Below are 27,883 nucleotides of genomic sequence, written 5' to 3'. Positions count from 1 at the left end.
AAAAAACACGAAAAATCTAAACAACTGTGGAATATGCGTATGTCCATGGAAAATCAAGCTGCAGAATTAACTAGAGCTATCACTAAAGGTGATGAATGTACCCCCCTCATGCACTGACACAGTACATTGAATTTGACACACACAAGACTGCATAATTATGTGGACTGTATGTATACAGTATAGTTACAAAAAACAAAGTCCCATAACTATGCAGAATATTTATCTAAAAGAATGTAACATGCACCATGCACAACTAGGGTTGGTACTGATCACTTGTGTGAAGTTTCATTAAATGGTGTGCAAGGGTTTGGTAGATTAGGCACGCACAAGATTGCATATGCAGGCTGTATGTACATAGTATGTTAACAAGAAACAAAGTCCCATAACTCTGCAATTTTTGTCGCTGAAAGAACCTAACATGCCCCATGCACAACTAGGGTTGTTACTGATCAGTTGTGTGAAGTTTCATTAAATTGTGTCAAGGGGATGAGGAGAGATGGTCCACACAAGATTGTGTCTATGTATATAGTATAGTAACAAAAAAACAAAGTCCCATAACTCTGCAAATTTTTTTCTGAAAGAACCTAACATGCCCCATGCACAACTACTGTTGTTACTGATCAGTTGTGTAAAGTTTCATTAAATTGTGTCAAGGGGATGAGGAGAGATGGTGTGCACAAGATTGTGTCTATGTATATAGTATAGTAACAAAAAAACAAAGTCCCATAACTCTGCAAATTTTTTTTCTAAAAGAACCTAACATGCCCCATGCACAACTACTGTTGGTACTGATCACTTGTGTGAAGTTTCATTAAATTGTGTCAAGGGGATGAGGAGAGATGGTGCGCACAAGATTGTGCTATGTATATAGTATAGTAACAAAAAAACAAAGTCCCATAACTCTGCAAATTTTTTTTTCTTAAAGAACCTAACATGCCCCATGCACAACTACTGTTGGTACTGATCACTTGTGTGAAGTTTCATTAAATTCTGTCAAGGGGATAAGGAGAGATGGTGTGCACAAGATTGTGTCTATGTATATAGTATAGTAACAAAAAAACAAAGTCCCATAACTCTGCAAATTTTTTTTCTAAAAGAACCTAACATGCCCCATGCACAACTACTGTTGGTACTGATCACTTGTGTGAAGTTTCATTAAGTTGTGTCAAGGGGATGAGGAGAGAAGGTGCGCACAAGATTGTGCTATGTATATAGTATAGTAACAAAAAAACAAAGTCCCATAACTCTGTAATTTTTTTTTCTTAAAGAACCTAACATGCCCCATGCACAACTACTGTTGGTACTGATCACTTGTGTGAAGTTTCATTAAATTCTGTCAAGGGGATAAGGAGAGATGGTGCGCACAAGATTGCGTCTACGGACAGACGACCAGATGGACAGCCAGACAGACAGACAGACAGACAACCTGAAACCAGTATACCCCCCCCCCCTTACAACTTTGTTGTCGGGGGGTACAAATATCATCATGGATTCAATAGAAATAGCTAGGAAATATTGATCTAGGAGCTGCATAACATAACAAAATGCATGGAAGTTGGAACACAACTGGCTGGGCTTGGAGTGGAAAAGTAAATGCTGGCATATTATGTAAGGTTGAGTTGATGTCTTGTGATAGTTAACTAAGACAACAACCAACTAAATGTGCTGTTGCCAGTAAAATCTACCACACGATAGTGAACCAATGGAAAAAAGTAGAGGAAACACACATATATCTGTAGCTACATGAAATTATGGCAAGGCCTAGCAACCAAGCTGACAAAGGTAAGGCCTCACCAAATTAAAAAGTTGTTCATCGGATTTGCCGCTCGTATATTTTCAGAAACACAAGAAAAATATTTTTTTTTGTTTTTGGCTTGCGCTCGCCCCATTGAAAACAAGAGCTGTCAGAGGACAGCAACGCTCGACTATTCAACAGCCTTGTCGACTGAATGAATACGAAAGTCGAAAAAGGGGCATAATTTTGTAAAAAAGCAAAATAGAGTTATGGACCTGTGCAATGTAAGTCAGTTTATCACAGTGAATAAGTGTGTGAAGTTTCAATCCATTCCCACAAGTGGTTACTGAGATACCAGCTTACATACAAAACCTTAACCAAAAATTTCTAAGTCGAAAAAGGGGCATAATTTTGTAAAAAAGCAAAATAGAGTTATGGGACCTGTGCAGTGTAAGTCAGTTTATCACAGTGAATAAGTGTGTGAAGTTTCAATCCATTCCCACAAGTGGTTACTGAGATACCAGCTTACATACAAAACCTTAACCAAAAATTTCTAAGTCGAAAAAGGGGCATAATTTTGTAAAAAAGCAGAATAGAGTTATGGGACCTGTGCAATGTAAGTCAGTTTATCACAGTGAATAAGTGTGTGAAGTTTCAATCCATTCCCACATGTGGTTGCTGAGATACCAGCTTACATACAAAACTTAACCAAATCGGGACGCGGACGCGGACGCCGACGCGGACGCCGACGCATGGGCGAGTCCAATAGCTCTACTATTCTATGAATAGTCGAGCTAAAAATCAATCCAAAATTTTTTGGTGCGCTACTTTTTACGGACGTAAAAGTGTATAAATGCTTATAATTCCAGTCCTAGATTGTTCTCAAATGGATTTTAATCAAAATAAATACATACAACGCATATAATAAATAATAAATCATAACACTTATATTTAGTTGCATTAAAGTTGTTTCCCCTTTATGCAGTTACGCAATTTTCTTCAAATGTTTACCAAATTACATGCTAAAAAAAATCGATTTATTTCATTGAAAACTGGATGAAGAAAAGCTTACTAATTTATTTGATAACATCAATCTACATTAATTTGGTAAGGGTAAATACTTATTGATGCATGTCACTTATCTGTTTTCTGTTTTCCTGTCCAAATGATCAGCATTTGGCAAATGATTTGCATACGAAAGTTGGTGGGGTAAGGAATTTACATTATGAGTTGTTTTCAGAACCGTTTCGATATTCAAATTTTCCAATCATTTAGTTGACTAATGTTAATGCTAATGCACGTTAATGTCCATTTCAGACTTTAATTGAGACTTTGTTTCAACAAATTTAATATGTTATGAAAGTTTAAAGTTAGAAAAAGAGCTGTAGGCTACAAGAAGACATCATGCTCCACTTTTCTGAATTACAGCTTTGCCAGTAAAAGGGGCATGATAGTCAGAAGCTTTGAAAGTACAGAGCTATTGGTCATTATATAAAACTTAATATAGTCGAAACTCAGTATCTCGAATTTCAAGGGATCGTACTTTTTATTTCGAGATAACCGAAATTCGAGTTATGAGGAGGGACGTATATGGACGAAATAAGTACACATTATGAAAAGATTTAATAAAAAATAAAAACTGTTTCCTTGATACCGTGTATACACTTTCGGCACTTTATACGTACTCAATTCCGTACAGTTTGTGTTTATCAAAGTTTACAGTTTTTCGATGAATAAAAAAACGATACTAACCTCAAATATTCTTTAGTCAAGCTTCCTTTTTGTACCACGATTCTCTCCCGGCGGATTGGCAGCATTTCGATCTGATATTTTGAACGAATGAAGCTTTCCCCCGAGGAGTTAATTTTTATACAGTCTCATCCCGATTACCTCTAATTAGTCCTTATTAGATATCCCAACTGTTCAAACTACCTGATTCATTAGTTTAAATCAAAAGCAATTATCATAACGTCTCAAAAACAAATGACTGTTGATTAAAAAAATATAATTTACATCAAACAATGATCATAATGGCACGTGCAAACAAGTATGACATCATCTCACTTTAATAATCGCCGCACCTTTGATATGTCGGCATCATGGCTTTCTGGTTAGGCAATAAACATGGATATATGTAAAAAACCAACCACATTCACAATGACATGAGTGAAATTTTATCGCATATTTTTCTCACTTCGACTTACCGAGTTCACAATGCACTTGAATTTGACTGACGGGACTGAAAATCCCTTTCGACACATCATAAGGAATCTCGGTAAGTCAAATTTTGACGTAACCGAAGTTGAATTACATATATAAAGAAGGAAACTTGACGGGACTTGAAAATTTCTTCGACTTAAGCGGAATTTCGAGGTAAGCGAGTTTGAGATACCGAGTTTCGACTGTATTTGATGTATCAAAAACTTTGTAAAGTCAGCTAAGAATGCTACATTTTCATAGCAGTAAATACTCAAGTCACATATGTATGTGATAAGTATGGTGTAAGGTTATGCATTGTTGTTAATTACATATTTTCTAACAGCATTTTCAAAAGCATGCATTATTTGATTACAGTGTACTGTATGACACTGTTAATACCTTTTTTTCACAAGTTCGCTTTGTTAGGCGTCTGCAGGTCAGATTTTCTCAATCCCTGGGGACTTACTTTTTAATTTAAAAGGGCTATGCATTCTATTTTAAGGTTTTTATTAGTCAGCCGAGAGCCAAATGAAGATAAATATATTTCTTAGCTCTTTGCTCGCTCCTGATTTTCTCAAAAACCTAAACAAATATTTAGATTATTTTTTCGCTCGCCACCTCAATTTTTTCAGAAAAAAATCCGATGAACAACTTATCAATTTGGTGTGGCCTAACATTATTTCTTTTGCAAATTTAATTATATAGCTAGCCTGTTCTATATAGGATTGTCTAGCAGTTCATGACTCGTGTATGGCCTGAGTATTAGTATAATCCAGTAATTTTAAAGGCAGCAAAGGGAGGTAATTAAAGAATATATATTTCAAGGGAGATAATTTATCTGGAAAAAAAAAAGAAGTTCGGCACTGTGAGTGATATCGATTTATATCTCACTGCTATTTTCCAGTATTTCACCAATAAGCATAAAATAAAAGTAATTATCAGTAATTTTCATTAACTGATGTTTAAGGAATGCTTACATTATCATTATTATTTTCTTTTTTTTTGTTTTGTTGAGTTTAACGTCGCACTGACTCAATTTTAGGTCAGATGGCGACTTTCCAGCTTTGATTATGGAGGAAGATCACAGGTGCCCCTACACGCATTATGTATTCACAGGCAGGCACCTGAGTAGAACCATAGACTTCCGTAAGCCAGCTGAATGGTTTCATCACATGAAGAATTCCACACCCTGATTGAGGCTCGAACCTACATCAGTGAGGGGCAAGTGATTCGAAGTCAGTGACATTAACCACTCAGCCAAGGAGGCCCCGTTATTATAGTTAAAGGCAGTAAAAGACCACAGCTCCTACAGTCCATAGAGTGTTGAATAAGAATTTTCAGAAAAGCAAGATCAAACTTTATTATTGATATTGACATCAATTGCTGAGGATACTTGTAAATAGCAGCCACCATGCAACAGAATATCTATCTGTAACAATTACTTTAATCATATTGTTTCTCCACTTATTTACAATGACTTGCTGGGATTTATGCAAATATTTATTATACTCCTACTTTTTTGATGCCATTCTGCATATCATGTCATGAAATATTTGGTATAAACTTCACTGAAATATTAGAATACATTATGTCCTTGCAAAAGTCATCAAAAATGGAAACTATAACTCTGCAATATGGAAAATACAATTTCTACTCTATCACCACCAATACATTTGGACCATACCAAAGTGGTCTTCAGTTTGTGGGAGTTTCTACATCGAAATTTGTAACAACATGACCATGCTCTATATAAATCAGGAAAAACATAATGATATGACCTAATGACATACTTTTAGAATTAACAGAATGAACAATTATTTTAACAAATAAGGTTCTTTTCAGCACTATTTAAGTTCTTTTTCATTCCCAGTATTGCAAAGTATTTGAACATAACGAAAGACTGCTATCGAACCTGGGAGCTTATCATGTGAGCAATCATTTAGAATAAATCAGTATGATTCCAGTTAACAAGAGCTCGTAGAACAGGAAATGCAAAAAGTTCTACTGTTCTGAGTCAAAGGACCTTGACATTTGACCTACTGACCTCAAAATCAATAGGGGCCATCTGCTGGTCATGATCAACCTCCTATTAAGTTTCATTATCCTAGGCCCAAGCCTTCTCAAGTTATTGTCCTGAAACAGTTTAACTTTGTTCCAGATCACTGTAATCTTGACCTTTGACATACTGACCTCAAAATCAATAGGGTCATCTGCAGGTCATGATCAACCTCCCTATTAAGTTTTCTGATCCTAGGCCCAAGCGTTCTCAAGTTATTGTCAGGAAATGGTTAAACTGTTAAGAGTCACTGTGACCTTGACCTTTGACCTCAAAATCAGTAAGAGTCAATTGCTGGTCATGATCTACCTCCCTATAAAGTTTCATGATCCTAAACCCAAGCATTCTCAAGTTATCGCCTGGAAACCGTTTAACTGTTCGGGATCACTGTGACCTTGATCTTTGACCCCAAAATCAATAGGGGTCATCTGCTGGTCATGATCAACCTCTGTAGTAAGTCTAGTGATCCTAGACCCAAGCATTCTCTAGTTACCATCCGGAAACAGTTTAACTGTTCCGGATCACTGTGACTTTGACCTTTGATCTACTGACCTCAAAATCAATAGGGTTCATCTGCTGGTCATGACCAACCTACCTATTAACTTTAATGATCCTAGACCCAAGCGTTCTTGACTTATCATCTGGAAACTGTATAACTGTTCCGGGTCATGGTGACACCTCGACCTTTGACCTCAAAATTAATAGGGGTCATCTACTGGTCATGATCAACCTACCTATCAATTTTCATGATCCTAGGCCCAAGTTATCATCCGGAAACCGTTTAACTGTTCTAGGTCACTGTGACCTTGATCTTTGATGTACTGACCTCAAAATAGATAGGGGTCATCTGCTGGTCATGATCAACCTCCCTTTCAACTTCCATGATCCTAGGCCCAAGTGTTCTTGAGTTACCCTCTGGAAATGGATTGGTCTACGGACCGACAGACCTGACTGACATTTGCAAATCAATATACCCCTCCTTCTTCGAAGGAGAGCATAATAATTACACAATAGCAATATTGTTGTTTTTAAGCCAGGAGTAATACTTTTCTTATAATTTTAAAGCATTTTATTACTAGCAGTATTACAGTGTGATGTAAGTGCGAATCAAATGTGACGCAAATGTTTTGCCATAAGATGATTTTTGTATGGATGCTGAGGACATGTAAACAAGAGGGTCATTGACCCTAAAGCGCTCACCTGTGTACAAGGCTTCAAGTGTGTTTGTATAAGGTAATGGTACAAGTACAGAATTAGGTTCCTTCTATGTTAGCCTATATTATATACATGTCACACACATTTTTGAACCTAGGGCAAAAATCTGAACAATTACAATACACAGTACAACTCTTGATATCACAGGCCAAATGTCAAGGCTCTAGATATTATTGATTCAAAGAAGAAGATTTTCAAAGTTTCTTATATAAGCCTATAATAAGTACATGTCACACAGGGGCTTGGCCATTTTTGACCTTAGGGCAATAATTTGGACAGGTATGGTACAGTCAAACCCTTATATAACATGCCAAATATCAAAGCTCTAGAGAACCAAAATGATCCATATGTTCAATGAACCGGAACCATTTGAACAACTTTGAAATATTTGTATAAAGTTTCATCAAAATCCATTCAGATATTGTTTAAAGAACTTAATGAAAAGTGACCACACCCTCTGGCAGCCATGTTTTTTAACGAATCAGAAGAATTTAAACAGTATTTGTAGAAGGTCACAAAAGGACAATTTGTGTGAAATTATTTTAAAATCGGGCTAACAGTTTTATACAAGAAGATTTTTAAAGTTTCCACAATACATATTGGGAAAAGTGACCACACCCTCTAGCGGCCATGTACACAAGAACCATTTGTGTAAAATTATTTTAAAATTGGGCCAGCAGTTTCACACAAGAAGATACTATATACATATAGGGAAAAGTGACCATACCCCCTGGTGGTCATATTTTTTTACAATCGGTATAATTTGAACAATCTTGGTAGAGGGTGACATAAGAACCATTGTGTCAAGTTATTTCAAAATCAGACAATCTATTTAGGAGGAGATGACGTTTGATTTTTCAATTTTTAGTTCTTAGAAGTATGACATGTACAATAGCATTTTCTTTCTGGTCTGGTGCCAATGGAAAGACTCATGAACCTTCCGTAACTTCTTAGCATGAAGAATTCTACACCCCAAGAGAGGTTTTGAACCAACACTGGTGAGGGGCAAATGAGGCGAAGCCAACAACGGAGGTCCTGAGACCTGTTGCCAAACGAACACATTTATTGCCATAGCAACAAAATAAAGGGAAGTATATAAATATTCTCCATATTGACATCTATCCATGTAACAAGCTTGACAGACAAATATCTTGTACTTTTAAAGTTATTGCAGAATCTGTGTAATGGCCATACCAACAGATGCCCAGACTGATAGACTGAGACAAGGGGCAAATCATGTGAGTTCCATCCAGTGAAACACTGCTTGGGGACTAATAAACTGCTTTGAAACATTGTCATACTTTATATCTAAATTATTTTTGCATAGGCTAAATTTCAACTTATTTTGTCTGCATGCTGACCCCAAATATATGCAAGATATAAATTTGATGTAAATAAATAGCTTAGTTTCAGGAAAAACTACATTATAATGTCAAATAGACGCCAGTTTTTAAGGATGCAATCTTGACCTTAAAACGGTTTGGAACATGTAGGGATTTGGAACATATAGGGAAATCATTTATTAAGAACCTCACTACAGGACAGAAGTGTGATAATGACCACATGATGATATTTAGAGTTAGATCCATGTTTCGGAGAGAAAAGTTTGAACATCACCAAATCATAGAAAGAAAGCATTGTTTTATATGAAAATTAAACAGCATATAAAACATGTATATATAAAAAACCATTGTCAATTAACTCATATATGTATTGAATTCCAGAAAGGGACTGCATGAAGGGACCACACTTCTGGACAGTTCAGCAGCTTTAAAAACTCACCATTTTTAAAAAAGCTGTTACATGTCTTTGTTTTGATGCATTTGCAACAATGTACCAGTGTTTAAACTCAACATTACTAGGTAAAACATCGTTTTTGACAATTGTTTACATTTATTTCTTTACAAATGGCATTCTTTTTAAAGGGGGACAACTACTTTAGAATCTCCAAATCTATGGGAACCTGAATTGGACAGATAAGTTGTTTGTCAAGATGTTGTTTGTTTACTAATAATTTCTGTTGTTTTGTGGTATACTGCTGAGGTTAAAATATTACTTACCTAATAGTTTCAATACATCCAGGAATCAGCACAATATGAAAATAGAAAAAAAAATTGATATAATCATAAAATATACATGTACTGGAAATCTGAAATGTTGAACTGAACAAAGTCATGCACATTACTTACATTCATTGATGCTAGTACATCCATAACAACAAAATGTGATTGCTGTCAAAAACTTGAATGTCTGTTTTACTTGTTATTTCTTACTAAAAAAACACAAACAAGAATGGTGTCAACATTGTATGACAAATTGCCTCTGAAAATACTTGACACAATAACATAATGTCAAAAGAAATGGCAGAACTAGAAACAAAATTCCAACAAAATGAGCATGTGATGTGTCCTCCTGGTGTTGATAATGTTTACCAAGCTCATTTGAACTGAAGAGAAATTGTAGCAGTTAAATACACAATGTACATCCTTAAGGATGACAATGCCTTGACCCTGTCAAGCTAAAAATCCCCCTTTTAAAGGATGGCATCACTGAGATCAAGTCATGACATTGTCAAGCTTCCCCTTGTGGATGACATCACTGAGACCCAAAGTCATTCCCCATTTAGGATGACATAACTCAAGGCATCCAAAGTCATGTCATTGTCAAGCTTCCCCCTTAAGGAGATCCAGTCATGACATTATCAAGCTCCCCCCTTAAGAAGATCCAAAGTCATGATATTATCAAACTTCCCCCTTAAGAAGATCCAAAGTCATGACATAATCAAGCTTCCCACTTAAGGAGATCCAAAGTCATGATATTTCCCATATGGAGACCCAAAGTCATGACATTGTCAAACTTCCCCCATATGGAAATCCAAAGACATGACATTGTCAAGCTTCCCCTTTAAGGATGACATCACTAACATCCAAAGTCATGATATTGTCAAGCTTCTCCCTTTATAAGGATATCACTGACATCCAAGACCTATGACATTGTCAAACTTCCCCCTAAAGGAGATACAGAGTCATAATATTGTCAAGCTTTCCCCTTAAGGATGAGATCACAGAGATCCAAAGTCATAACACTGTCAAGCTTCTCCCTTAAATATGATATCACTGACAATGTCAAGTTTCCTCCTTAAGGATGATATCAGTTAGCTGCCTCCTTCAGCATGTAATTCTTGAAATTAAAATTGAGACTAGCAAGACATTTTCAAGTGTAAAATTCTTGAGACAGTAAAGGTGACATTCTGAGATCTCAATATATCATATTGTAAATCTGCCCTTATAATCTTGACATTCTTAACATCTTAATATCTGGCAGTCTGCAGGTTTCGTTTTTTTCAGACACCAATGAGCAAAATACTCTTGAGATTCCAAAAACTGTTAAATTCTTGCATATGGTATCACTGTGCTCAGCAGTTATGGGCTAGACATGGCAAGTTGTATTTGTTATATTTATTTAAGCCATAAATTACAGTCAGTACTGTCATCTGAACACAGTATCAAATCTGTTATGTTCCCAGGAAAGTTCCAAGTTTGTCTCTATCTACCTGCAGCAACATATATTTCACATCTCTAGGAAATTAATCAAGTCTGCAAACTGCCGGTAACTAATTCTCAATTCTCTTTCTCTGCAAAGCTGTGATACTTTTTCAGCTTTAGTTTCAGTTTTATCTGACAAAATTCACTTACTGCTTAAATTACAAAAGTGCAATGGAGTTCATTGTAAGACATAAAGCCATTAAGCTCCTGTAAAATCCAGTATTATGATATTTATCATTTGATTGGATTATTTTTCCATTTTCTTGTGGAACGCTTTTAGTCATGAGTTTTCACTAAATCTAGAAATACCAGTTTCTGTAATAGTCTTCAGATGAGGAATCAGAACTGAAGGACTGATTTCATTCATTGAAATGATACAGTTTAATAAAAAAAGGAAAGATCTATTTTATGTCCATAATGTGAAACATTGTCTATAAGTTGCATAAATCATTCTGTCTGCCTCATTCTTGATAGAATCAATCGCTAGGAGGGTATGAGAGAAGAGAAAAGAAGCCAGTTAATGCTGAGCTCTAAGCAAGGGAGCTGAATTGCTGATGTAATGCCTATCAATTATTCAGAAGCTACAGGAGTGAATTGACCCTGAGTTTAAAATACAGCTTTAAAAAACCTGCCATTTAAAAGAATGCAGAATCACTATCAGGACAAAACTGAGATGAACATCAATACAAAATCTGTGCACTTTCTCCCATAGTATCCACACTGGCCATAGCTTTCATAGATGTGGTGGTTCCAATGCTTCATCAGTGGAGTAGTCCTTACAGAAAAGACAACAGATATGGCTGAATGATGGTATTTTCCCTGTCATTGTAAAGTTTATAATGAGTTTCACTTTTAACTGGAAACAACAAGTAAACCTACATAACATTGTTCCCTTCCAGCTGCTTTATGTAAACACTTCTGTACAGTTTAACCACGGAATATTTTCTGTAGAATTTCTAATAAAGATGGCAGATGCATTGTGCATTTGTATATAGTAAAAGAATGACACCATCAGACAACAACCATTTCCTTGTAGTCAGTGAATTATCATTGCATGTATAAAAAGAAACTGGCCAAAAAATTATTCCTCCGCAGATGACGATGGATACACTTGAAAAGCATTAGGATGTGTCCAATATTTAGGTTATGGTGCAAATGCAGTAACGAGTCGTTTTGTACAAAGGTCTACAATTATATTGGAAATTTCAGAAAAATGATATTCCCTCTCCAAACTCTACAGAAGTACTAAGGTAGCAGTTGGTAGTTTCCAGCCTTAGATGCGAATTGGTCAAAATCTTAAAATAAAGGTAAGTATCAAAACTGAAGGCCCTGTTTTCATTCAAAATGATATTCAATGTGGATTTTGTGCTTTGGTGCTGTGTAATGGACATTTAAAAAACTTCTGACAAGCATTCAGCCGACCTGAACAGAATTAGTGTCCTGAAGTTGGTCAAATGCAAAACTGTGAATGTTGATTGCTGGCTCTATGTGCAAATGTCAAAACAACATAGGCCTAATTCAATAAGAAGTACTTTAAAAAGTAATTGGTTGACAGGTAGTGTTGTTAAGCAGAATAGGTACAGGAGGTTTGTGTTCAAGGCACTGTGCATTGTTGGACTCCTGCATTTCCCCTAACTTTTTTCCACAAGGCCAAATATGGTAATACTTTGGAAAATTGGTCCATATTTTCGTGAACCTATGTTTCACTATTAGCTACGTATGGACTACAGAGTCTTATAAATGGCAAATATTTCTATTGGATTTTAAGAAAGCATACAAATACATGATAACTATATGCTTTAAAATCTCATTGTTTAGTTGATTTCTGCTGAATCGAAGGAAGACGGTCTCCGGCCGGCTTGCGAAAAGTCCAAAAACTGGGATCTGCTACCTAAATGCCATCAGTCAGCCATATCAATATATCGAAATTTTGTGGTTTTGGCCAAAACGGCTGTTTTGTGGGTACGTAAGTTCATGGATTTTCAATTTTTGAAAAAAAAAAATTTCACAGCACTACCATGGTTACTGAATTTACAATCCACGCTGCAGGAGATTAGCGAATGATTAGGTACCAATTAACGACCGCGTTATCTATAATTATATGACCTAATTTGCAAAACTTAATGAAACTGTGAAAAATTCAGTAAGAAAAGTCGGCGCCAATTAAAAAGTGTCAAAACTAAACTTTCCTCTGAATGTGTTTTGCAGAATGAATGCGCGTCTGCATCTAAAATTACAAGCTGGTGAACTTGTGCATGTTTTATTTCCTGTTGAGAAACATGTAATGTGAATTGGGTAATACATGCATCGGATGTAAATCTAGCAATTAATTTGGACATATACCTATATTTATCTTTGATGTACACGAAAGCTGCAGATCAGTACTGCAGCATGAACACAACTACGGATCAGATCGGACGGCTATGGTGTCTTTTATGGTGACATTGCATACAATTTACATTATCGTGGGCACAATTTGTTCGATGGGATGTAATTTTGTGGCTGAGTTGAATCACGAAATCCACGAAAATTAATCCCCAACGAATAATAATGACAGTATCTAACTAACATAGCAGAAAGTTACTATTACTGAATCTATTGTTTTGATTACCTCCCTTTATGGTTTTGATAGTGTAAGTTCATGTCTAATATTGGAAGTGGTTGTTTTTCTAATCATTATTATGCATATTACCTATTTGGATAGATGTTCTATATGTTTTTTACACAAAATTAAACCACTTACAGAACTTTAACTGTGATGTACAACCTTTAAAACAAGAGATCACAGAGTGATCTTGGCGCCCACCAATGTGCCATTTTTGATTGTTCCAAATTTCAAGACTTATTGACTAGCTCAAGGTCAAATTTCATTTCAGTACACAACACTGTGCATGTGGTCCGAATTCGAAAGCTGTAGCTTGAGAAATGTGAAGTAGGTCACTAGGTCAATGTCAAGGTCAAAGTTTGTTTCGGTACACAATCTTATGCATGTAGTCTAAATTTGAAGCCTGTAGCTACAGAAATGTGAAAGTAGGTCACTAGGTCAATCTTAAGGTCAAGTTCATTTCAGTACACAAAGCTATGCAAGTGGTCCAAATTTGAAGGCTGTAGCTTGAGAAATGTAGAAGTAGGTCACTAGGTCAAAATCAATGTCAATTTTTATTTCAGAATACAAAACTATGCATGTGGTCCAAATTTGAAGCCTGTACCTTCAAAAATGTGAAAGTAGGTCACTAGGTCAATGTAAAGGTCAAAGTTCATTTCGGTACAAAAAACTATGCATGTGGTCCAAATTTGAAGGCTATAGCTTGAGAAATGTGAAAGTAGGTCACTAGGTCAAAATCAAGGTCAAATTTTATTTCGGAATACAAAACTATGTGGTCCAAATTTGAAGCCTGTACCTTAAAAATGTGAAAGTAGGTCACTAGGTCAATGTAAAGGTCAAAGTTCATTTCAGTACACAAAAATATACAAGTGGTCCAAATTTGAAGGCTGTAGCTTGAAAATGTAAAAGTAGGTCACTAGGTCAAAATTAAGGTCAAATTTTATTTCGGAATACAAAACTATGCATGTGGTCCAAATTTGAAGCCTGTACCTTCAAAAATGTGAAAGTAGGTCACTAGGTCAATGTGAAGGTCAAAGTTTTTTTTGGTACACAAAACTATGCATGTGGTCCAAATTTGAAGGCTGTAGCTTGAGAAATGTGAAAGTAGGTCACTAGGTCAAAATCAATATCAAATTTCATTTTGAAACACGGAACTATGCATATGGTCCAAATCTGACGCCTGTACCTTCAAAAATGTGAAAGTAGGTCACTAGGTCAAAATCAAGGTCAAAGTTTTTTCCAGTGCACAAAACTATGCAGGTGGTCCAAATTTGAAGGCTGTAGCTACAGAAATGTGAAAGTAGGTCACTAGGTCAAGATCAAGGTCAACTCATGTCAAGGTTCATCTTGCCACTCAAAAATATACATGTGGTCCAAATTTGAAGGCTGTAGCTACAGAAATGTGAAAGTAGGTCACTAGGTCAAAATCAAGGTCAACTCATGTCAAGGTTCATCTTGCCACTCAAAAATACATATGTGGTCCAAATTTGAATGTTGTAGTTATTGACAAGAACATTTTAAAAGCTTTTCCCTATATAAGTCTATAATGAACCATGTGACCCCCGGGGCGGGGCCATTTTTGACCCTAGGGGGATAATTTGAACAAACTTGGTAGAGAACCACTAGATGATGCTACATTACCAGTATCAAAGCCTTAGGCTTTGTGGTTTGGACAAGAAGATTTTCAAAGTTTTTCCCTATATAAGTCTATGTAAACCATATGACCCCCAGGGCGGGGTCATATTTGACCCTAGGGATATAATTTGAACAATCTTAGTTGAAGACCACTAGATGATGTCACATACAAAATATCAAAGCCCTAGGCCCTGTGGTTTTGGACAAGAGGTTATTCAAAGTTTTTCCCTATATAAGTCTATATAAACCATGTGACCCCCAGGGCGGGGCCATATTTGACCCCAGAGAAATAATTTGAATCATCTTGGTAGAGGACCACTAGATGATGCTTCAAACCAAATATCAAAGCCCTAGGCTCTGTGGTTTTGGACAAGAAGGTTTTCAAAGTTTTTCCCTATATAAATCTATGTAAAATATAGAAATAAACAAAGGGCCATAACTCACTCATAAATTGTTGAACCAGTCTGATTTTCAGGGGGACACAACTAGGGTACCAATACATCATTCTGACAAAGTTTGGTCAAAATCCCCCCAGTAGTTTCTGAGGAGATGCGATAACGAGAAATTGTTAATGGACGGACGGACGGACGGACGGAATGACGGACGGACGGACCACGGACGCAGAGTGATTTTAATAGCCCACCATCTGATGATGGTGGGCTAAAAAGCTCAAGAGAAATGGGAAAAATTGTGTAGATGTTGTGAAAATTAAACAGAACAAGAACAGAAAGGGTTGATGTGGGTGGAAGCATTGACACTTAATTAGTGTGTCAGTGCTTTAAACCTTTGGCACATGTATAACAGAAATCCGTCAACAAGTTTACAGGATACTGAGCTTACATGAAAGCAAAGGCTCAGATTTTTCACCTTAAGCTGTGACCTTGACCTTGAACCTGCATGACTGAATCACAGGGTTTTGCAAACCATCTCAATAAGTGAACACTTGACCAAAGTTTCAAGAAAATCCTTCAAGTGGTTTAGCAGAAAAGGAGGGGACAGGAAATTGAAGGCTCAAACAACTGAGTTGTAACCTTGACCTTGAGCTGGCAGGGGTGAATTTGAGTTCTGCACATCATCTTGATAAGGGGAGCCAAGTCTTATTAAAATCCTCAAGGGGTTTAGGACATACAGAGCAGACACAAAATGGAAGGCTCAAACCTTTGACCTTGAGTTGTGACCTTGACCTTGAGTCAACATGGCTGACTCATGAGTTCTGCACATCCTCTTGGTGAGGGGATCATTTGACCCAAGTTTCTTGGAAATCCTTCAAGGGGTTTAGGAGATACAGAACGGACACAAAATGGAAGGCTCAAACCTTTGACCTTGAGTTGCGGCCTTGACCTTGAGCCGACATGGCTGACTTATGAGTTCTGCACATCATCTTTATGAGGTGATAATTTGACCCAATTTTATTTATTTATTTTGTTGGGTTTAATGTCGCACCGACACAATTTTAGGTCATATGGCGACTTTCCAGCTTTAATGGTGGAGGAAGACCCCAGGTGCCCCTCCGTGCACAATTTCATCACGAGCGGGCACCTGGGTAGAACCACCGACCTTCCGTAAGCCAGCTGGATGGCTTCCTCACATGAAGAATTCTACGCCCCAAATGAGGTTTCGAACCCACATTGATGAGGGGCAAATGGTTTGAAGTCAACGACTCTAACCACTCGGCCACAGAGGCCCCTAATTTGACCCAAGTTTCATGAAAATCCTTAAAGGGGTTTAAGTTATATGGAGTGGACACAATAGTTACGGATGGCCGTATAGATGAAGACCATTCCTATAACATCCGACCACTCATGGCATGAGATTAATAAACCTCCCCACCACTGTGGCAATCTCCAAAAGTAAATCATTTTGAAGAACACATTCTCAAAAAGAAAATACACTCTGCCTCATGTCTGCAGTGATATCATTTGGGTGTATGTCTTCATATAGTATACTGCAAATTAAAATGATGCCAAAATGACCTATATTTTTTTAAGTAAAGTACAGTTCAGAGAAAGTCTTTAATTCCCCCAAAAAAGTTTTATTGACATGTCCTGGGGGTGCCTGTAGCATACAAATAACTGACGAGGCTTTGACATCAATAATCTATTATTCAAGTGTGAACTTTAAAGGAAGGGAGTTCACTATTGGTAGTATTAAGTATCTTGTCAGTACAGCAATTTCCTCCCTTAAAGACCTGTACGAGGTATGGCTAGTTGGATGATAACACTGAGTGACTAATTTTACACATTTCTTAAACTGCTTTTACATTGTGACTTTTGTTATTGAAATAACTGAAAAGTTTTGTATCATATACAAGATAGATAAAAATCAACAACTTATGAGTTTATGACAAATGCCACTACAAAAAGCTTTGGCTGTAAATTGACAATATTCTATGATACTGAACAGGCATACAGCCACCTACTTACATTATAAATAATTACCCAAAAGTTTGCTAAAACATGACATTCCCCACTGTTCTAAAAGAAATCATATACAAATGTACTTACAGTCTTTAAAAGGAAAGTTTACAAGTGGTTGCTCCTGAAGAACTAAAACAGAATTTTAGTATTTTTCAAAGTTAAGCCTTTGGCAAGCAAAGGGGATTGTCTAAAAACTTTTGTTGTTTTTTTCTATTTCTATTAACTGTGAACTTGACCTTCTACAATTCAATCAAGACTTTAACCTTCTTGTAAGCAACCTACCTAACAATTTTTATCACAATATTTTAATCATATCTAGAACTATTGAGTGGAAATCTTTTTTCTTCTTTAATTAACAGCATCCTTGACCTTGACAAAAGTGGTCAAAAGAAAATCCCAAGCAAAGTGCAGGGGGAAACTGTTAACAAGAGCACCGCCTTGCGGGTGCTGGCGCTCATCTCATTTTTTTTTGTATAATAGAAATATTGTCCTTCCCATGATTTTCTAAGTCTAAAAAGGGTCATCATTCTTGCAAAAAGCAGGATAGAGTTATGTTTCTTGATGTACAGTGTCCACTTATGATGGTGAAAAACTGTTGCAAGTTTTAAAGCAATAGCTTTGATAGTTTATGAGAAAAGTTGATTTAAACATAATACTCAACCAAGAAAATGATTTTCTAAGTCCAAAAGGGGCAATAATTATTGCAAAAAGCAGGATGGAGTTATGTTGCTTGCTGTACAGGGTCAGCTTATGATGGTGAACAAGTGTTGCAAGTTTCAAAGCAATAGCTTTGATAGTTTAAGAGAAAAAGTTGACCTAAACATAAAACTTAACCAAGAAATCTGATATTTTCTAAGTCCAAAAGGGGTCATAAATCTTGCAAAAAGCAGTATGGAGTTATGTTTCTTGCTGTACAGGGTCAGCTTATGATGGTGAACAAGTGTTGCAAGTTTTAAAGCAATAGCTTTGATAGTTTAGGATAAAAGCTGACCTAAACATAAAACTTAACCAAGACTAGAGTGGTCACAAGCAAAAGTTTACGGACGACGGACGACGGACGCCGCGCGATCACAAAAGCTCACCTTGTCACTTTGTGACAGGTGAGCTAAAAACTGATTTTCTAAGTCCAAAAGGGGCAATAATTCTTGCAAAAAGCAAGATGGAGTTATGTTTCTTGATGTACAGGGTCTGCTTATGATGGTGAACAAGTATTCTAAGTTTCAAAGCAATAGCTTTGATAGTTTAGGAGAAAAGTTGACCTAAACATAAAACTTAACCAAGAAATCTGATATTTTCTAAGTACAAAAGGGGCCATAAATCTTGCAAAAAGCAAGATGGAGTTATGTTTCTTGCTATACAGGGTCAGCTTATGATGGTGAACAAGTATTTCAAGTTTCAAAGCAATAGCTTTGATAGTTTAAGAGAAAAGCTGACCTAAACATAAAACTTAACCAGGCAACGCCGACGCAGACGCCGACGCCGACAACCGCTCAAGTGATGACAATAACTCATCATTTTTTTTCAAAAAATCAGATGAACTAAAAATGACTGCTTCTTCATTTCAAATTGCCTTTGTTCCTAACTTATAAGAGTTTGAACTATTCCACCCAACAAAAAATTGTTTTCATCACTTTTGCTACCTCAGCAACTGTTCACCCATGTTTGGGAGGCGGCACATGAGGCCTAAAAAAAATTGTTTCCAGTATCCCAACCTACCCTAAATTTTTGGCCCGACCCTAAATGTTTTAATGCCTTGGAAAATTTTTAACTATAAGTTGCAAAACTGCACTTTTTATGTTTTAAACATGGTCTGTGCTGTTAGAAATCAACTTACTTATTAGTATTCACTTTTGACACAAAAATAATTCCGATAAGTCTCACTTAATAAAAAAAAAAAATCCCCCCTCCCCCCCAAAAAATTTACCGACCTACCTACCCTAATTTTTTGGGCATGTTACCGGAAATAAACATTTGTTTTAAGCCTAAATAAACTGAACAAAGTGTGTTAATGCAGGCTAAGACTTGAACCAAAAGAAATAAGGGGCATGTGATTTTCACCACTTTGATTTTTGCATGCATCACTTCTGGTGTTTTACAATATTTGCAGAAACCTATAACTCACATGGCAAATGAATGATACAAACAATTAATCTGGACAGCTACAGTTGTCTACAAAGTGTCATTAACTATAATTTATTTATGAATTGCTAATCTATAACAGAAATGATCAATTTAACTAAAAGCATAGAGTATCATTAGTTCCACATATTGTGGATATGAGAATTCTAATTAATCAAGGGATTTCCATCAGAAATGTCACTTCCAGTATAAAATAGCAACATCTCTATAATTAATCATTCCTATCTCTATGTCACATCAATGCTGTCACATTGTCACTTCCTGTATTCCTACTCACTGTATATAATTTTGTTTTCACCTCCTTTTGAGAAACAAAATTTTTAAGGTGAGCTAAAAAAACAATTTTGAAGTCTTAACCTCACATATTACAAACATATTGCTTACAGCACTGAGATCAACATAACTGCTAATTACTGGAAATATTTAATCTAACCCACATTAAAAAATGTCAAGTTAAAGTTCATTTGCACCCAGAACCTTTTACTTGTGGATATATATCTGCCTGAACACAAATTGTGATATGTAGAGAGACATCCCTGATAAATAACCCCAATTACAACAACTACCCTGTAAGGCAAACAGGGTATCACTCTTTTTACTCTATTCTTGATAAATTTCACAATTTGTCTGGGAATGATGGCTTAATTAGGTATATATATTTTGACCAACAGCAGCTAAATTTATGTCCAGACTACAGCTTTATAATATACAAAATACAACACTGAATTCTGATTGTGCTGATAATCTCAAATGTGAACAAATATTTTTTCTTATATAAATGCTCAGTACAACATCTGTTAATGGCACCATTCCTCCGTAAGGCAAATACATATCTACAAAAGCAAACATCTACCTGGAAAGGCAACTACCTACCTATGTACAAAGGTGGATCCCTGTATACAAAAGTAAATATCTATATGCATCTACAAAGGCAAACATCTATCTGACAAAGGCAAACATCTATCTGGAAGTAGGCAACTATCTCCAAAGGCAAAAACATGTCTACAAAGGCAAATACCTGTCAGTACAAAGGCAAATACATGTCTACAAAGGCAAATACCTGTCAGTACAAAGGCAAATACATGTCAGTACAAAGGCAAATACATGTCTTCAAAGGCAAATACCTGTCTACAAAGGCAAATACCTGTCAATACAAAGGCAAAAACATGTCTACAAAGGCAAATACCTGTCAGTACAAAGGCAAATACATGTCTACAAAGGCAAATATCTGTCAGTACAAAGGCAAAAACATGTCAACAAAGGCAAAAAAAATGTCTACAAAGGCAAATACCTGTCAGTACAAAGGCAAATACCCGTCAGTACAAAGGCAAATACATGTCTACAAAGGCAAACCTCTATCTGAAAAGGCAAATACATGTCCACAAAGGCAAATACCTGTCAGTACAAAGGCAAAAACATGTCTATAATGGCAAAAAAAGTCTACAAAGGCAAATACCTGTCTGTACAAAGGCAAATACCCTTCAGTACAAAGGCAAATGCATGTCTACAAAGGCAAACATCTATCTGAAAAGGCAAATACATGTCTACAAAGGCAAATACATGTCCACAAAGGCAAATACCTGTCAGTACAAAGGCAAAAACATGTCTACAATGGCAAAAAAAATGTCTACAAAGGCAAATACCTGTGAGTACAAAGGCAAATACCCTTCAGTACAAAGGCAAATACATGTCTACAAAGACAAACATCTATCTGAAAAGGCAAATACATGTCTACAAAGGCAAATACATGTCCACAAAGGCAAATACCTGTCAGTACAAAGGCAAATACATGTCTACAAAGGCAAACATCTATTTGGAAAGGCAGATACCTATCTACACAGGCAACTATACCTTATTATCTACAATGGCAAGTATACCTATCTACAAAGATAAATATCTACCTATAGAGGTAGATACCTGTCTTCAACGAGAATTGTCACTAATGGTGACAAATGCCCCCGCAGCACCTTGACCTTTGACCTGGTGACCTTGACCTTTGACCTGGTGACCCCAAAGTCAGTAGGGGTGATGTACTCAATAAGTACTATCAGCATGTGAGGTCTGAAGGTCCTGGGTGCAGTGGTTCGCGAGTAAAGTGCCTTCATGCAAAAAGTTAACGTTGTGACGAACGAACTAATGAACGGACGGACAGTTGAAATCTAATATGCCTCCCTTCGGGGGCATAAAAACAGATATCTATCTACAAAAACAAATGCCTTTCTACATAGGCAAAAACCTATCTTCAAAGGCAAATATATATCTGGAAAGGGTACCTATCTACAAAGACAATACCTACATAGAAAGGAAGATACATTATCTACAAAGGAAAGTATCTATCTTCAAAAACAAAAATTATACCTGACTACAGTTTCAAGTATCTATCTTTGAAGGCAAATGCTCTATAAAGGCAGAATTCTATCTACAAAGGCATATGCCTATCTAGAAAGGCAAATACTGTTCACAAAGGCAAACACCTATATCTACTAAGGCAAATTAATCTCTCTCTCTCATTTGATTTTTTTTTCAGTAAATTAAGAAACTCTGTTCAAGAAACACACTTTAGTCTTTCCAGCGGTATTTAATGTTCTAAAAAGTTGTATCGCATACTGTGGAAGATGAGTGGAAACAAAATCGAGTGGAATCTATATCATTACCATAAAAAGAGAGCTTTTACTCCTATAACTTCTAAACTACTTTTCTTCTGTACTTTCCTTATTTATTATACAGTTTCTGCCATGATAAAGTATATAATTAATCTTGAAATGTGACATGTCAAGTGCTATAATCTGTATAATCTAAGGAAACGTCTTAAAAGCCCTTGAAAACTGCACTGAGACTGCACTGTTCCAACAGTAGCATTGTCTAGGTTAAACACTACACTGAAATCCAATAACATTCAACTACAAGCTATTTCAAACACCTTAAAAATAAATGAAAATGCAAGTGTTTTGATTACCTTGGTTACAGTACAACAATTTTTTTTCCATAACTGCTAAGGTAATAAGATCATACTGTGACTTCATGCTTCATCATGTGCACATTTTAGCAAAAAAACATTGAGAAAGTGGTTGTTAAAGCCACAAGTCAGCCTCACCTCTTCATGCAAACATTTTCTTTCTGCACTAAAAGTTTCTAAAGGAGTATTCATAAATGGCCTATAGATAACTTTATTCCCATCTAAACGTGAGTACCTGCCCATTTCATAATAATTGATAAAACAAGTATCTGCTAACTACACAAAATGTATTTGGCAAAATAGCTTAGTGATACTGCTGTAGCAAATACTGAATCAATTGTTGCAAGCTAGAGTACTCTCAAAGAACTTATTTTCAGAACACATATTAAAAGAGAATTCAACGTTTATTCCGAACAGAGGACATCATAAAGGGAGCATTCAGTGCCTTTCCAAGTACAGAGGACATTGTGAATGGAGCACACTTATTTTTCTTAGGGAAGAGGACACTGTAAAGAGGGTATATAATGTTTAATTCAAACACAAAGAACAACATAAAGGGCACTTTCATGTCTCTTCCAAATATAGAGGACATTCCAAAAGGAGGACATTGTAAAGGCAGAATTCACTGTTGACTCCAAATATAAAGGACATCATAATAAACTGAGCGTCTAGTGTTTACAAGCATAAAGAGCATCAGAAAAGGGAGCATTATCTGAAGGTCCTTTCCAAACACAGGGAGTATTTTACTATCTATTCCATGCACAGAGGACACTGTAAAGGGAGCATTCAGTGTCTATTACAAACATACAGGACATCTTAAAAGGAGAACTCACTGTCTATTCAAAACATAGAGGATTTCACAGAGGGAGCATTCAATGCCTTTCCATGCAGATAGAACACTTTAATGAGAGCATAAAAAAATTAACATAGAGGGCAATCCAAACATACAGGACATTGTAAGGGGAGCACTTTTTGCCTTTCAAGGCAGAGGGCTTTGTAAAGGGAGCATTCACTGCTTTTCCAACAACACATGACGCCATACAGGAAATTCACCATCTATTCCAAAAATAGGACATTGTAAAGGGAGCATTCCCTGCCTTTGCAGGCACAGAAGACATCAAAAAGGATATTGATACTTTCTATTCCAAACATAAGAGGACACTGTTGAGGCTGCATTCACGCCTGTTCAAGAACAGAGCACACTGTAAAGTGATCATTCACTGTTTTTACAAAATCAGACGACAACATAAAAGAAGCATACTTCATCTATTCCAAACATAGAGAACACTGTAAATGGAGCATTTACTGCCTTTCCAAACATAGAGAACACTGTAAATGGAGCACTTACTGCCTTTCCAAAGATCCAAAGATAGAGAACACTGTAAATGGAGCATTTACTGCCTCTCCAAAGATCCGAAGATAGAGAACACTGTAAATGGAGCATTTACTGCCTTTCCAAACATACAGAACACTGTAAATGGAGCACCTACTGCCTTGCCTTTCCAAAGATCCAAAAATAGAGAACACTGTAAATGGAGCAATACTGCCTTTCCAAAGATCCAAAGATAGAGAGCACTGTAAATGGAGTATTTACGGCCTTTCCAAAGATCCAAAGATAGAGAACACTGTAAATGGAGCATTTATGGCCTTTCCAAACATAGAGAACACTGTAAATGGAGCATTTACTGCCTTTCCAAACATAGAGAACACTGTAAATGGAGCATTAAATGCCTTTCCAAACATAGAGAACGCTGTATATGGAGCATTTTCAGCCTTTTTTCAAAGATCCAAAGACAGAGAACGCTGTACATGGGGCATTTACGGCCTTTCCAAAGATCCAAAGATAGAGAACACTGAAAATGGAGCATTTACTGCCTTTCCAAAGACAGAGAACACTGTAAATGGAGCATTTATGGCATTTCCAAAGATCCAAAGATAGAGAACACTATAAATGGAGCATTTACTGCCTTTCCAAAGATCCAAAGATAGAGAACACTGTAGATGGAGCATTTACTGCCTTTCCAAACAGAGAGAACACTGTAAATGGAGCATTTATGGCCTTTCCAAAGATTCAAAGATAGAAAACACTGTAAATGGAGCATTTATGGCCTTTCCAAAGATCCAAAGATAGAGAACACAGTAAATGGAGCATTTACTGCCTTTCCAAACACAGAGAACACTGTAAATGGAGCATTTATGGCCTTTCCAAAGATCCAAAGATAGAGAACACTGTAAACGGAGCATTTACAGCCTTTCCAAAGATCCAGAGATAGAGAACACTGTAGATGGAGCATTTACTGCCTTTCCAAAGATCCAAAGTTAGAGAACACTGTAAATGAGCATTCACTGTAGTGAACATTGTAAAGGGAATATACACTGTCAGTACCACACAAACAGTACACTGTAACAGGAGCATTCACTGTATGTACTACACAAACAGTACATTGCAATAGGAATATACACCAGGGCTTGAGCGAAGGAGCGACTTGAGCGAAATAGTCGCTTTGTAGCTCCCCACTTCGCTCTAATCTAACATCAAAGCGAAATTCAAGTCGCCCGATTTTTTTATCCACACTCCTCCAGTTATCCACTATCGGCCTGTTGACACTTGACTGGAATACACGATGGCATAATTTAAGCTCCACCTACTTCAGATTACAGAAAAGTGTGAAGGTGACACTTGTTTTGTAAACTGACTGTTGATAAACAAAGCAGTAGGGATTTATATTACATAAGTTTTGACCTTTAGGAAGTATCTTACCATGACTGGCTCCAGTAATTTCCTTAAATCCACTTAATTTTACTCATATTTTTCAAAACCCCAACTTTAGAAACATAATATTATCACTGACACTTTCTGTGACTAAAATAACCTAACTGAAATTTAGGCAAATTTTTGACATCTGCCATCAGAAACTGGGTTAAACCTGTTTGGCAACTGTTTCTTTTAATGTGTGCCCACACCAGCATATCAAAGAGTCACCAGCAGATCAAAGAATGTATTCCGTGTGATGTCATAGTGATGTCACTGCTTCCTATTGACATGTATTTAAGGTATAAGGCCCCAAATGTTTAAAAAATGGCATTTGCTTGGTATATTCTTAAAGTTGACAGTGCTTCGCACTTATATGCAAATTTTTAAAAACTTCTACCGTGCCGTTTTTTATAAATTTTGTGTAATTTATGGCATTTCCTAAAGCTCAAATAGGGACAAATTTCAAAGTGGTGGCCTTTATCCAAAACATTTTCAGAAAATTTATTATTCCATTATTTTTTATGAAAATAACAACAATCTATTGGTAAACAATCATAAAACTAAAAATAAAAACTGTCAATATCATTTTTTCTAGGGTGCCTCGCGTAAACGGATTTAATCAGACAGAATTCCAACTCAAATATTGAAAAATTATGGTCGAATCCTGCGGGTCTGTTTTGAATTTTGCTCACTTCATTCAAAAATAACCTTGGGGCAGAAGTAAAACCTGCCTACATTCCTTCCACAATATGTAATCTAAAGAATGAAGACAAAATAGAGAACTTTTACCGCATGTAACTCAGTAATTTTAAAGATATCTTACTCTACCCCTTCTGTTTTAGAGGTAAATTCACTTTTAACAGCAAGAAATCGCATATCAAATGATTTTTTTTTCCATTTTTGTACAATAAATCAATAACAAGTATTGAAAGAAGTAAAAGCTTACTAGAAAAAAGAAGGAAAACAAGGGAAAAAAATTTGGTCCCAGTAGGGCTTGAACCTACGCCCCCCTGAAAATTGCTGTCAAAGTAGGTTTATGGTAGAAACTGAATACTTTTCAAAAAGGAGGTACTCTATTATGGGCCTAATACCTTAATTCAAACACTTGTTATATAAAGTGACTGACTTTAAATGCAAAGCACTGGGAGCTTGATTTATTTTTTGCTGATATGGATTTTGTATTCATATTTAAAGGGTTTTCTTGGTTTTTGCAATCATTGCAAGAGTGAAAAAAACTTAAATTTGCAGTTCTTAAAATCACATTAGATTCAGAAGGTTTAAAATGATAAGAAAACAGAATCACTGACATTTTCAATGAATTTGTTATTTACTTTAAATTAATATACTTTGTAAACAAAGACAGGAAATAATGAAAAATAGTTACGTTATAAATATTAAGCATATTTAGTTCCTTTTTCAACTTGCATGTCATGGTGCTAAAATCTCGCCACTTCTCCCTAAAATCTCTCCACTTCTCCCTAAAATCTCTCCAGTTCTCCCTAATCTTAGCAGAGGGAGAAGTGACTTCTCCCAAAAATCTTAGCCTAGCTTAAGCCCTGTACACTGTCAGTACACTGCAACAGGAACATTCACTGTCTGTACTACACAAATAGTACATTGCAATAGGAATATACACTGTCAGTACCACACAAATAGTACACTGTAACAGGAACATTCACTGTCTGTACTACACAAATAGTACACTGTAACAGGAACATTCACTGTCTGTACTAGTACACTGTAACAGGAACATTCACTTGTAACAGGAACATTCACTGTCTGTACTACACAAATAGTACACTGTAACAGGAACATTCACTGTCTGTACCACATAAATAGTACATTGCAATAGGAATATACACTGTCAGTACCACACAAATAGTACACTGTAACAGGAACATTCACTGTCTGTACTACACAAATAGTACATTGCAGTAGGAACATACACTGTCAGTACCACACAAATAGTACACTGTAACAGGAACATTCACTGTCTGTACTAGTACACTGTAACAGGGACATTCACTGTCTGTACTACACAAATAGTACACTGTAACAGGAACATTCACTGTCTGTACCACATAAATAGTACATTGCAATAGGAATATACACTGTCAGTACCACACAAATAGTACACTGTAACAGGAACATTCACTGTCTGTACTACACAAATAGTACATTGCAGTAGGAATATACACTGTCAGTACCACACAAATAGTACACTGTAACAGGAACATTCACTGTCTGTACTACACAAATAGTACATTGCAATAGAAATATACACTGACAGTACCACACAAATAGTACACTGCAACAGGAACATTCACTGTCTGTACTACACAAATAGTACACTGTAACAGGAACATTCACTGTCAGTACCACACAAAGAGTACACTGTAACAGGAACATCCACTGTCTGTACTACACAAATAGTACACTATAACAGGAACATTCACTGTCAGTACCACACAAATAGTACACTGTAACAGGAACATTCACTGTCTGTACTACATAAATAGTACACTGTAACAGGAACATTCACTGTCTGTACTACATAAATAGTACATTGTAAAGGGAGTATTACATTTATATACTTTGCATGTTTTTCTACATGTACTAGTTTAAA

The 27,883-nt window shown here is 36.2% G+C and overlaps 1 protein-coding gene across 4 annotated transcripts in view; it reads right to left on the bottom strand.

Annotated features, from left to right (window-relative positions):
* The window catches only part of LOC123525401 (cAMP-specific 3',5'-cyclic phosphodiesterase 4C-like), an 831,602-nt gene that overhangs the window by 607,167 nt on the left and 196,552 nt on the right, over positions 1-27,883 (bottom strand). The window lies entirely within an intron of this gene.

The sequence above is a fragment of the Mercenaria mercenaria genome, chromosome 3 (assembly GCF_021730395.1).
Source record: "Mercenaria mercenaria strain notata chromosome 3, MADL_Memer_1, whole genome shotgun sequence".
Classification (NCBI taxonomy): domain Eukaryota; kingdom Metazoa; phylum Mollusca; class Bivalvia; order Venerida; family Veneridae; genus Mercenaria; species Mercenaria mercenaria.
This window is presented reverse-complemented; position numbering and strand designations above follow the sequence as displayed.